This window comes from Dryobates pubescens, chromosome 12, assembly GCF_014839835.1.
Source record: "Dryobates pubescens isolate bDryPub1 chromosome 12, bDryPub1.pri, whole genome shotgun sequence".
Lineage (NCBI taxonomy): Eukaryota > Metazoa > Chordata > Aves > Piciformes > Picidae > Dryobates > Dryobates pubescens.
This window is the reverse complement of record NC_071623.1, coordinates 3749019-3762565: the sequence shown is the minus strand read 5'-3', so window position 1 is coordinate 3762565 and position 13547 is coordinate 3749019. Positions and strand designations below refer to the sequence as shown.

The following is a 13547-nucleotide window of genomic DNA, read 5'->3' as shown; positions in this document are numbered from 1 at the left end:
AAACGCTACCTACCAAAACATCACTCCCACCTCTCCAAGTGAATGGACATCTTTGAAGCACAAGCAAGGACTAGCATCCAAGAACTAGCTGAGAGCATTCATCCTGGCACCCATCCGTCTGCACATACCTGAACACCTCTGCTTAGCCCTCAGCATCTGCTGAGACTGCAGACTGGAGGGTCCATGCTATCACAGTACAGGTGAGTCAAGAAAGCTTCAGTCACATTCACTGCACACAGGCCATCTCCTTCTGTAAATCACTTCTTCCAAACCTGCCTCAAATTCAAACCTTTCAGGATCTGCTTCAAGGCACAGCATGTAATAAAACCTGCTTTCTCTTTTGGCTTTCTCTCACCAGCTGCCTTTTTTACTTCTAAAGCTTCCTCCTAAACACTTAATTTTCTCATACTTCAGGCTGGAATCCTGAAGCCACTGAACCCTGGAATTCACTATTGTCTCCAGGTCTTCTCCCAGCCTGCCCCTTTATCCTCGCAGTGATCATTGTTTCCTGGTGAGTCACAGACACCCTCCCTTTCTCTCCTCCAAATGCCTCCTGACCAATCTTCTCTTTTCCAAAGACCATCAAAACTGAACACAGCAGGATTTCCTACACCAACCCGACCTGGTTACAATACCTCCTGGAAATGATCCTCCAGCTGTCTGTGAAATTTCTGTGGAAGTGCCACTTCTTTATGCAGTAGCACTAGCAGAAGATTAATAAATAATGAACAGGAATAACACAATCCCCAATAAACAAAGTACTACTTCTGTTTTCTTAAGTGAGCAACATGGATCCTAAATCTGATCTCCCTCTCCAGTTGTTACCCAATCTTCATCTCGGCTACTAAACTCTCCCTTCCCTCCCTGGCAAGCCTGTCATTCCTTTCTTCCCAGCTGCCAAGGCCTTTGCTGCTACCTCATCCGGACCCAACACTCTAGCAGACACAAATGCAAGCACCTATGCATATATCAGGTTGCAAGTTGAAAATGCATGTGCAGCCACGGTAGCCCACAGCTCACTGAATCATATTTATTTGACTATCTGCTGGAACCTCTGCAGGAAAAGGTGAGTTGGAGGAGATCTTCTAACAGAGACAGAACCATTGAACCCTAAGTCTGAGCAAGACAGTGGTAGATAAACACCCAGGGTGGCGTTCAGCAGAAGCACACGCTGAGCCCAGGAGGCCTCCCTGAATGGTGTCTCTAGTGTTAAAAGGAATGAATTCAGGAGCGTTAGATCAGAACTGCATCCCAAACAGGCATTAGACTCTAATAAGTAAGACTCTTTACACTGCCAGAGTGCCTGAATTCTCCTAACATCCTCCCTGAGCTCTGCATACAGGTATCCCTTCAGTTGATGGTGGTTTGGGTGACAGAAACCAAGCAAACAAGCTCCCTACGTAACAGAGGAGGGAAGAAAAGGAATATCATGGTGGAGGACTACCAAGTCACAACCACTACAGGAAGCACTCTAGATGCTCTAATTTGGGACTACAGTAAGTCCTTTAGGACAGGGACTGTCCTTCTGGTCAGTACACTACGCTACTGTCCTTCTGGACAGCACACTGCACACTTCTTTATTAGCATTTCAGTGTGTGCAGTGTCCAAGTATTTACTGTCATCAGCAACCTACAAAGAGAAGCCACCTCAGAAGGACCTCCCCAGGGACACCTGCGGGGAATGATGGAGGTTTGAGTCAGTGACCTAGGACCCAGACCTGGAGAGCTCACTGTGAAGCACAGTTCAGTATGTCCTCCTTCCAGACGGGTTCCCTTGATTATTTTCAAGCACCCACTGCTTGGAGGGGTTTAATGTTTTCTTTTCCAGAGCAAACGCCACACCCTTATGCAAGGTTTGCCTACACGCAGAGGTCCACTTGGTGGCCACCCCTGTATGGCCCTACATAGTCAGCCCTATATGTGAAAAGAAGCAGCATGAAGTACAACAAAACACACATGGGACAGAAATAATCCAGCTCTTGTTCTCCTAGAGTGCCAGCAACAGGAAAACATCCAGAGTCCCAGCAGCAAGATAGCAGCAGAGTGGGGACACTGGCCTTGACCCCTCCTGGATATCTAGGCTGGTACCAGCTGCATTTCCAAAACGAAAGCAAGAGGGCTGCTGCTTACTGCAGGCAGCTGCCAGGTTCATATCTTTTAACCCTCCCAAAATCCCTGGCTCAAGTTTTTGTTGCATAAGGCAGAGACACATCCCTGAGCCCGAGGTTCAGAAACAAGATGTATTTACTTGTTATTGTTTTCAGTTATCTGAATGCAGTGAAGGTCAGAACACTTATCTTCTGGAGCTGGTTCCTGCTCCCCCACTCATGTGATTCAAAACCAGTGGAAGGATTTTTTTTTGCCCTTATTTCTCAGGCAGAAAAAAATCCAGTGGGAATGAAACTTGATCCAGGGCACTTTCTAAAGCAGATCTGTGGCAAAGAAGGATTCCCTGCAACGGTAGGAAGGGGAGGCCTGTGGGCATTCCTGGGTACCTCTTTCCCATTTGATACAATGAAACACGACTAAAGAGGGGTGAGGAGGCCAAAGCTTTTTACCTAAGTTCTAAGCTAAGACAATCTCAAGGACTGGAGCAGACAGTATCACCTACAAGACACTCCCAGGGCTGCGTTTTGGGCGACACGACCCAAAGCCACAGCTGCATGTCCTGCACCCTGTACACGGGCTGCTCCATAACCTCCAAGAGTAATTTATGCAGAACATGGGAAGATGCACCTTCTCCTTTTGCAGGGAATGACTTCATTAACCTTTCAGGAGCTTGACAGCAGTGAAGGAGAAGCAAGAGGAAAATCACTCTTCTCAGGGAAAGAGAACTCTGCCCTGCTGCTAACCACAGATACCTCGGAGAGGCCAAAGACAGCAGGCAAACAGTGGACCCTGATCTAGTAATACTCTGCCTTCCCCCTTCTGCTCTCCCAGACATCCTCCAGTCTCTGCCCTGCTCTTACAACGGCCTTTCTCCCCTAGCTGCTGACAGCTCATGGCAAGAAATGAGAGACAAGGAAGACAGATGGGAAGGCAAACAAGGGAGACAAGCACAATTTTGCAAAGAATCTGGAGAGAGACCTAGCCCAGAGGCAGAGCAGGAGGGACAGAGCAGGTAAAACAAGTGAAGCAGGTAGAGAGATGGGGAGAAACAGCTGTGGGAAAAACGGAAAAGCTGCATGCCACCTTGCATGGGGTGCAAGGGATACCATCTCAGCATGCTAAGGAAGGTTTGGTCTGTTACAGAGGCAGAAAGGAGAAATCAGGAACTGTCTGGTTAGGAGAGCAGGGACTCATGACTTTTACGAGCCTGGGACTGAGTCATGCCTGGCAGGGGCAAATCTGGTGCTACCCAGAAATGCAGCTAAATTCCACTGGAAGCCAGAAAATCCCTGGGCCCGTGTCCTGTAAGACACTGGGTGAACTTCAGAGCATGGTCATCTATGAGACCTATTCATGCCCTGCTGTCAGGAATGCATGATCTCTCCCATCAGCCTATCTGCAGCCACCTCTCCCCGCCCTGGGGAAAGGGCTTCTCCACACCACATCTCCCCACTATGGGAGGCAAAACAGACTGTGAAGGGATATCCAAAATACACCACCTTTCAACTGTCACTGCTCTGGCCAGAGTCCTTGCAGCCAAAACTCTGTCCCTGCAGGGAGGTGCTTTGAGGTCTCTTCCAACCTTGGTGATTCTGTGAAATAGGCTGCACCCACTCTGGCTTGGAGAAACTATCCCACATCGGGTAGTGGGATGGCATCTTTGCAGGATCAGGTGGCTTTCTTGGCAGATGGGAGAGGGGTTCTCCCTAATACAGGAACCCTGCTGCCCCTGTTCCACCCAAAGAACAACTCTTATCCCCTGCTAAGCACAGGTCTCCCAGGAACAGAGTGCAGCTGTCCTGACTTGCTCGCTCAATGCAATTCCTAACAAGATACAGGGGCCTCCCCAGACGTTAGGTGGTAGTCCCCTACTTCTCCATGACCTTCCCTGACACAGCATAGGACCCTGAACTCAGCTGGGAGTTCATGTGAGGGCAGTCATCCTCTTCTTCACAACCACAGATGTCTCCGAGCAGCCAGGCAGAACAAAATCCAGGTTTTCAGGGCAGAGTGTGTAGAGACATGGGGAAGTTAGGGGAATGAGAGAAGAACAATGGGCCAGGACCAGAACAAGACATGAGGCCACGTCCAAGAAGATAAGATGATGTCAGGAGACCACATTTGAGACTACAAACCCTGTCAGGCTCCCAGGCAGACATAAAGTACTTGGACGGAGAAGTGACAACCATGCTGCAGCTCGGAGCAAGACCTGAGGCAGCCCCATCCACAACCAGAGGCACATAAGTGGAGGGAGTCTCACCTTTCTCTGTCAGAAGGCAAGTGCCACCCCACCTGGCCATTGTCTGGACCATGGCCACAGTGGGGGTTTGTCTGGAAAATCCCATGCCTTGTCCTTCTTGCTCGGGCCGTGGCCAGCCAGCCCTACCAGCACCTCCCACGGGGCCAGGCTGCAAAGACACGCAACCAGGGACGGCAAAAAGGGGTCCACGGTGGAGAGGCATGCAAGGGAGGATAAACCAGAGAGAGGCGACAGGAAGACTGTGCAGTGTATGAATAGTGGGGGAGGGGAGAAGATACAGGGTGAGAGAAGAAAATGACATGAACAGAAGGAAGGGAGCTGCAAATAGAAGGGGATGTGGAAACAGAAGAGAGAGACAGATTGCAAGAGCAGTGGAAGCAGAGGAGACCTAGAGGGACAGAATATAATAAGAACTCTTATAATGAGAGGGAGAGGAGAGGGAGAGGAGAGGGAGAGGAGAGGGAGAGGAGAGGGAGAGGAGAGGGAGAGGAGAGGGAGAGGAGAGGGAGAGGAGAGGGAGAGGAGAGGAGAGGAGAGGAGAGGAGAGGAGAGGAGAGGAGAGGAGAGGAGAGGAGAGGAGAGGAGAGGAGAGGAGAGGAGAGGAGAGGAGAGGAGAAGGTATTTTGGAAAATTAGTATGAAAATTCTGGATATTCTACTCCTTAGCTTTCAAAGGTTTTGTGAATGCACAGTGAAGAGTTATCATCCTCGTTTTTAGAAGGGAGGAACTAAGGTGCAGAGACAGGGAGACAGTGAGTGAGTGAGACTGTAGAAAGAAGCTTAGCTCCCTACTTAATTTTCCATGAAAGATACAGGTGAACAACAAGAAGAGGGTCTGCTAGAAGAACAGCAGTACCAAAGTCTCTAGAGATCTGGACTTCAGATGTACTAAAACTAAATTAACCTAAACCACACCAAAACAAGCATTACTTGAGTGCTTCTGTGGAGAATTACCTGCAGGGAGAAGAGGTTGCAGTGTGGGTTCAGGTACTTGCCAACCCTACCCGCTTACAGCCAGCCTCAAGGAAACCAAAGAGGGGTGAGCAGGAAGCTATGCAAGGAGGGGTCCTGCTCCTGCAAAGCTCACCAACATCTTTCATTTGCAACTTAAGTGTCTAACATGTATGCAGTTTTATTTGCACCACCCTTATGTTTCGAGTGCCACTATGGAGAATGGGCTTTCTGTGCATCCAAACCCCAAGCCCCAGCACCACGTACGGCCTGAGCCAAGCATAGTTTGCCAGAGCTCCGAATAAACCAAACACCGAGCGCCTGCTTGTGCTCCCATACACACACAGGCAGACAGAGCTCCCCAGCTATCCACCGCACACAGGAACCCAGAGGATCCAGTCTCTTCCTTACCTCAGACAACACCACTTTATGGCTTGTTAGTGCAGCAATTGTCTAGGATTCCCTCGTCAATGAGTGACGAAGGTCTCCCCGCTATAAACTGAAGTTAATGGCAGGTTGTGTACCTTGTTTGTTTATTTCCAAGGAGGAATGTTTGTCGTGGTTGTCAGGTTTATATAAGTATTTCCATTACTTCAGACAGCTTGGCATTTTTACATGCAGCTGAGAAAGTGGGTGCATGTACAGGTGAAAAATCGAAGACATGTTATTAACAGAGGAAAGAGAGTATCTCCCCGCACCCCCAAGATGGCTTAAAAGGGCCAGGGAGGTCAGAGACATCTCTGAATAAAATGCATTTTTTCCCCACCCCAAGGGTTTCTGCAGGCTGGCAATAATTAAGCATTACAACACCTTTCTGGAATAGATAAGTCAGCTGAGGCTACCTGAGGTTAAAGGACTTGCCTGTGATCACACACAGCACATCAGCAGCAGAGCAGAGAATTAAACTCAACAGTCTTAGCTTCCATTATCCTACACACCTGGCTGATGTCCAGATCAAAGGACGGGAGCTGTGCCCGCTGCGGACCTGACTGCCAAGCACAGGTCCTCCAAGACAGTACAGCGCTCGGGCGAAAAGCTGAGTGGCAAGCATCCACCCCAACTTAAAGATGGTAATTGTGAAAACAAGTGACAGAAGGCTGGGAAGCAGTGCCTAGTTACAAACCACGGTGCCAAGTGGATTAAATATACATCGATAGATTCAATTACAAAGAGCAGCATGCAAAATGGAAGTGACTGCAGTCAAGGACCCAGCATGGCAAGAAACAACCCCAAAATATAGTCACAGTTTTCAGCAGGAAGAAATCCATGTTTGCAGACCTCATTGAGAAGGTGCAGCCTTCAGTCTCCAAGAGGACTGTCCCAGGCCACCCCAGGCAGTGAGCAGAGTGACACTCAAGCCCTAAGGGCTAGTGAGATGCCTGTGAGACTCAGGTTTAGTGGGCTGAGAGAGATCCCTATCACCTAATGCTGAGCAGCCCTTTGTTATCACTGTCACCAGAGAAGCCAGAGAGTGAAGTAGTGGAGAAAGTGAGCTACTCTCCTGTCCCCACTGGCTGCCCCTGCCTCACTAGGGTGAGGTTGAGGTGCACCTTCTGAGTGAGGAAGAGGAAGCCTGTTCCACACTTTGGAGGTCCACGCTGCCTTGGAGCGTAACACCCACAGAATACACAGAATACATATACATAGAACACATGGAATAAACCAGGTTGGAAGAGACCTTCAAGATCATTATGTCCAACCCCTCAACCAATCCAACACCACCTAAACAACTAACCCATGGCACCAAGCACCCCATCAAGTCTCCTCCTGAACACCTCCAATGATGGCGACTCCACCACCTCCCCCGGCAGCCCATTCCAATGGGCAATCACTCTCTCCAAAGGCACCCCAAACACTGCTGAGATTCCACCCTGCATCCATCTGTGCCCAAATGCACCTTCTGTCTTTGAGGGCCCTGAAAGTGCCAGAATTGGCAGCAAAAGAGGCCAGATCCTGACACCATTGACCAATTCAATAATTCCATATGACTCATCATAGCAGGACCAGAAGCTCTCACGGAAAGAACCTCTTTGCTCTTCTTCACCCCTGCATTCACCCAGGACTTCCAAGAGTTATGAAATCACCATTGCAACCCCCCTCCACCAACTTCATCCTGCGCTCACCAGGACACACGTACTACCTCAATCACTAGTAATGATTTAATTTCCTCCTTCTTGGAGCAAAAATAGCAAGGACAATTCAGCACTCTCTACACAGAGCTGCCACCTGAAAGGTGAATGCAGTTGAACGCGCTTGCAAAGGCAAGTACAATCTCAGAGCATTTTTTTGTACCTGGAGAGCTAGACCAGTGGTATTTTGCATGCAAGATTACAGGTCTGTTTGCAGTTGCATTTTGACGTTCCATTACTGCAATTGCACACGGCCAGTTACGTGCCTTAGCAGCAGCTTACAAAAGCAATTGCTGCTAAACACACAAAATCCAGCCCCCAGATGCACACATTCAAGACTGGAAAAAAAACCTGGTCCTTATTTTTCTGCTACAGAAAAAAAAAAAGAACACAAACCAAACCCAACCAACAAACCATGTTATTTGCTAGCTGCCTTCCCCCCCCTTCCCCCAGTGCAAACACCACACCAGCACATTTCCCTGCGTTTATTTCTGTGTGACGGTCCACGTATCCATCGCAGCCTTTCGATAACTTAAAATGTATGCAGCGTTTCGCAATTAGAAGCATCCCAAAAATGCACACACACAAAAAAAAAAAGGCCCCGGTTTTTTTGCATACAGCATTCTTCTCTCGGCAAGCAGCTTACCGCCACCTCGCCGGCTAGAATGCGCTGCCTGTTTAAGGCTCCCGAGAAACACAGCGCTCACCCTTTAAGACAGTAAAGAGGTGAATACTTTTTTTCATTTAAACTATAGGGGAGTTTTACCTAGATGGACAGCAATTTCCTGAGCTCGGGCCTGGCAAAGTGCCCAGGGCTAAGACCACTCCCACCCCTCCTCCTTTGGGCAAAAAAATTACCACGGCGTCTTCAATAGTCAGAAGCAGTTTTTAGGGGGTTGTTTTCACAAAAGATGCCGAGACAAAACTGAGTTGTAAGCAAGCCCGGGTCCTGCAGTGTTTCTTCCAACAGCTAAACTGATGCGGGACGTCCTAAGCACACTATCCCCAAATACCCTACCCAGGGATGGTTCAGTACTGAGTCAGAGGGAAGCAGATTGAATCACAAATGGCCATTCCTGCAAACTGCTCTCCCTCCCACCTCAAGTTTACAATCTGAGGAGTGACCAGGTTGCAGTTAGCTTGGGAAAGCTGACGAGATCAGAGTCTGGGGAGATACGGCCCCGGCCAGCCTCAAGTTTTTGTTAATCAGCTCCTTGCTTTGCAGGGAGACACAGACAGTGGTCGTTGCACCAGGTTTCCCATGTGTTTATCGTATTGTTCTTATGGGGATGTACATACAGTCCACATCACTGGCAAGTTGTGCTGTTTTCTGTTGGAAGGGCAAAACAGAATTCACTGCCCAACAGAGCACTAAGTGTGCACAGACTTCTAGCAAAATCTATTGTAGCCTGAGTCACTCTCAGTGGCAAACCGCAGGCTCTGCTCGCACGGTGGTGTGCGAGGCGGCCGCAGCGGCCGCACAGGAGGACGCAGCACTTCGCACCCATACGCAAGCAATTTGGTGTGCTGCTGCTTCCGTGAGGCCGGCAAGCGGTACCCCCATTTCACAGATCTCAACAGGAAGATCAATCCCAGCTTTAAAGCACTTTGCCTAAGGCTGCCCACCAAATCCGTGTCGGGATCCCAAGTTCTGCGAGATTTCCATATCCAAGACCGCCGTTTCTCAAACGGAGCAAGTGGAGCATAAAGCAGAGATGATGTTAACTCAATTGTGTGCACAAGTTCACATCACAGAGCACAAATATTTGCTTCCCCATATGTCCCAAAAATGGTGTTTAGGCGATGAGTTTGCTTATAGGACACACAAATGATGTGCTCGTGTGTGCGAGAGACTCTTATCGAACCCATGATGTCCGAGGTGCCTGCACCCTTAGGCACAGGGCAGGGAGCACCAGTAAGTGGTGCTTGCATTGCCAGTGGGTAGCAGCAATGCTGGCAGCTCTGCTATGCAGGAGCAGTACTTAAAAACTGCTGAGGAGAAATCCTCTGTTTGACAGCGCTCAATGCCATAAAATACAGGGTGAAGGAGTGAAATGCATTTTGTTTCTTGCCAGCCCCACCGACTCCTGAGCCACTGCTGAAGATCTCCGAGGCAAGCGCAGCTGACTGAAGGAATGCACAACTAGTTTCGAAGGAAAATGATTCACCCATTTGGTCACCCAGACATCAACAAACAACATAAGACTTGGCCAACTCCCCTCCTGTCTCCCCCTCCCTGGCCCTGACACACTGCCATTTTCTGTCCCCATCTCCATACAGCTAGTCACATCCCATGCCACCGCTGAGGAGCGGTGTGCAGGGTTTAATTGTGCACGTGCTGTCAGGGGAAGAGCGGCACAGGATACAACCGACTGTCCACAAAAAAGCAGAGGCAGGAGGCCAAGGCTGGTGATTGGCCTCAAGACATATTGCTGATCAGCACATCGAGGATTTTAAAGCACATAGCAGCTTGTCCTAGAAGGAGAAAAGTGACATAAAATATGCACAAGCTTTCCTTCTGCCCTGATAGCAGGTTGAGTTTTCAGATGATGTGGAAACATCAGCCTGCTCTCCTCCCCCCAACATGGTCTCCTGTCATGCTTTTGCTGCAGCACTGCTGTCTTGTTCTCAACTCTGGAGACTGCTCCCTCCCAGCCATCACGCCAAGGCTCAGGCTCAGGCTCTGGCCAGGATGCTCCACGACACTGTTTTTATGCCTGCTCAGCCCTTGGCCTTCCTTCTCAGCATGCCAAGCAGAGGCTCATTAGTGTTCCCCGTTGTTAATACTTTGGTAGCTTAAGCCCATCCAGTGCCATGCTGAAACAGAAAGGGCATCACATTGTCATCCAGGGGGGTGCCAAACTTTCCAGCGCTGCCAGCCCAGCTGGGATTCAAACAGGTGATCTCCTAAAGGTGGAGCATGTACATCTGCGTGTGCAGGAGTCGCATGCAAGATCTGTGACGAGCAGGCGCTGCTTAGGCTTCTTCCCAAAGAGAGCAACTTCAAGCATGCTTGACCCAAGATCAGTCCTCTGCATGTGTATGTGCAGAACATTTTTATGGCACTGCTTGTGCACACCATGTCTGTGGTATGTGCCTGCTCCATCACGGGAACAGAAAAGCTAAGATACGATACGCCCTGGTTTTAAATCCTACTGTCTCACATCATTATTTGTGCTATTGCAAAGCTGGCTGTCGAATTCTATTCTATTCTAAATTCCACTGCCACTAGGCTGATAGAATAAGCTATTATGTGAACTGAGGAAAACACAAGAACTGGGCTGTGTCTGTGCAGGAACCATGCTTACAACATGTGTACATCGCTCCTCAGCAGGAAGAATGTGCTACTCACGCAGGTGTGTTTGCACTAACTTGCTGCTTCCCAGCGTGTAGGGGTTGGGTACGCAGAGGCATTCATGATAAAGCTTACTTTCACCCCCACATGTATTTTCATGAGGGGCTGGTATTTTGTCCTTGCTGTTGCCAGAGTCCATCTTAATTAACAGAAATTTAAAACGGCATTGTAACAGAGAGCTTCCCAACCAGAGAAAACATCTATAGAAAAGGCAATCCACACGGTTTCTCTGCATCCCCTCAGCTGCAAGCCTTGCCCGAATCACTGTCATCCCTCGGGCTGATTACAAAGATCTCTTCTCCCTACCAAATGGCCCAAACTCTGCCGAGTCAGGAAACTCAGTCTCCGTTTTCTTCCACACCAAAAAGTCCTGCTGCATCTCATTCAGCTTAGTGATGCTCCATCCTTACTCATGTCCTGATTCACTTCAAAATTCCCCCCCCCCTTTTTAAAGCCCTCCAAGGAGGCAGTCTTTCTCGGACATTTCTCCTCCTCACTCCCCCATCTGTCTACATCCCCTCTCAGCTTCAGAACCATAGGTGCTGGAGCTGCTACCTCCTCCTCCTCCAGCTGCCTTCCTGCCTCATTGCCTGACAAGTCTCTGTTGAAACATGATCTGATACTTCTCCCCCTCCTATGACGATAAACCCAGCATCTTTCTGCCTGCTTCTCACATACCTCCATCACTGGACTCTGTAAACAGTGTGGGATAAAGGTATCACGGAAAACGTTACAGCAAATCATGGGATTTTGCTGTGATTATTTTTCTGCATATTTATTTATTTTTTGAAGGGAGGTAACAAGTCAGAGAGAAGCTGACTGAGATTTCTGTTGTACATTTTTTTTCAGCAGCAGCACAATCCTCCATCTTCCTTACTGGATTGAATAGGGTCTCAGGACAATTTAGAATCCCTCCCCCATCTCCCATTCCTGCTCATATTCTTCTACACATGATGCTCTCCTCCCAGGCTTGACTGGGAAAGCACATATCCTCACTCTCTCCTCCTCTTTCAGATCCTGCCTTGCATAGGTTGTGTCAGGACATTAGGATGACGAACATTTGTGCAGCTCAGATTCTTGTAAGTTATTTTTTGCCTAAACAACTAGAATCAATGAAACCTGAATGATGGCAGATGACAAACTTGAAAGACCTTACAAGGATGCACCTAGCTTATTGGGAGGCTTTCCACATTTCATGCCACAAGGAAAAAAAAAAATCAAACCAAACCTCCAAATCCTAACCAAACCCAGTGTCGATGCTGTAATGAGGCCAGGCATGAGGATCTGGTTTCTCTCCCCTTTGCCTTATTATGTTTTTTTTTCTTTCACTCTTCCACATTATCACCTCACCAACAGTGGGTTAACAGCCACAAAACCTTCATCGAGCAAGCAAGGCTTCACACTGCTGCTCTCACGCCGAGTTACATATTTATTTGCTGATAAACGGCAATTGTAAATACATCTCTTTCAATCTCCCAGAATCCAGGAGGGAAAAAACAGCTCCCATCCCCGCGGCAGACTTTCCGAATCCGGAGGCAGAGGGATGGAGCCGTGACAAAAGACCCCGGCTTTCCACCCTGCCCCTGGCCGCCCGCTACCTTTGCGGGGCTTCACCCCGGCGCCGGGCAGCAGAGAGGGAGGCCGTCCCCGGCTCTACCCCCAGCTCCAGCCTCGGCCAGCCACCAACCCACTCCCCAGCCCCCACTCCCACCCTTCCCCCCAACACCACCCCCCAAAAAAAAAGAGCCTCCGGGACAGAAGCCAACAGGTGGAACGCGCTTTTTGTCCCTTCCGCGCTCGGTCTCGGCTCTCTGCCCCCGTACGGTAACCGCGCTCCCTCCCGGCGCGCCGCCGCGGCTGATGGGGGAAACTGAGGCACGGAGCCACGGGGGCGGGCGCCCACCGACCGCTGCAAAACTTTCCGCTCCCCCGCCGGGCCGGACCGAGCCAGGCTGAGCCGGGAGAGGCGGGCGGCGTGCCGGGGCTGACTGCGGTACCCGCAGCCGCCCGGCCGCATGCACACATGCCCGCGTGCACACGCCGCCCGCCGCCGGCGGCAGCCGGGCCGCAACGAGCCGAGCCCTGCCGCAGGAACCGGCGGTGGCGAGGCGACCTCGGGGGCGGCGGCGCCAGGCATCGGCCCCCCGCCGGCCGCACGGCGCGCAGGCTGCCCAGAGCCGAGCCGAGCCGAGCCGGGGCGGGCGGCGGGGCCGGCGCTTACCTGACTCAGGCGGCGAGGGCTCGGAGCAGCATGTCGGGGGGCGGCGGGGAGCGGGACCCTGCCGGCGGCGCGGCCTGCGCTCGCAGGGCGCTAGGGCAGCATCAAGGCAACTTAGGGGGAACCCTTACGGGGCCTATTGTCTGCGCGGGGCGGCGGGGCGGCGGGGCGGCCTCCCCCCGCGGGCGCCGCGGCGCTTGGTACGGCCCAGGCATTCATGCCAAGCGGCTTTCACACATGGAGGCTTGTCTCCAGCGGCTGCTGACAAGCCACAAACAAGACGTCCCCCTCCCTCCTCCTCCTCCTGCCTCCTCCCTCCTCCTCCTCCGGCCTCCTCCATGCGAACTCCCAACTCCGGTGACAGGCGGGCGGCCAGGCCTCGCCGCCACCTCTCCTCGCACCCGCACTCGCCGGTGCGCGGGGGCAGAGAGGAGGCCACCGGCCGCCTCCCCGGGAAGATGGCAGCCGACGGTCCCCCCTTTTCCCCCAGCCGAAGAATGGGCAGAGGGACCCAGGGCCTCGCCGGG

General features: G+C 51.0%; 1 protein-coding gene across 1 annotated transcript in view; it reads right to left on the bottom strand.

The window, feature by feature from the left end:
• The window catches only part of BCL9 (BCL9 transcription coactivator), a 65601-nt gene extending 52321 nt beyond the window's left edge, over window positions 1-13280 (bottom strand). The window contains exon 1 of the mRNA XM_054165839.1: window positions 13024-13280. The gene's annotated coding sequence lies outside the window, so the exon portion shown is untranslated. The remainder of the gene's footprint in view (window positions 1-13023) is intronic.
• Window positions 13281-13547: the final 267 nt, after the last annotated feature.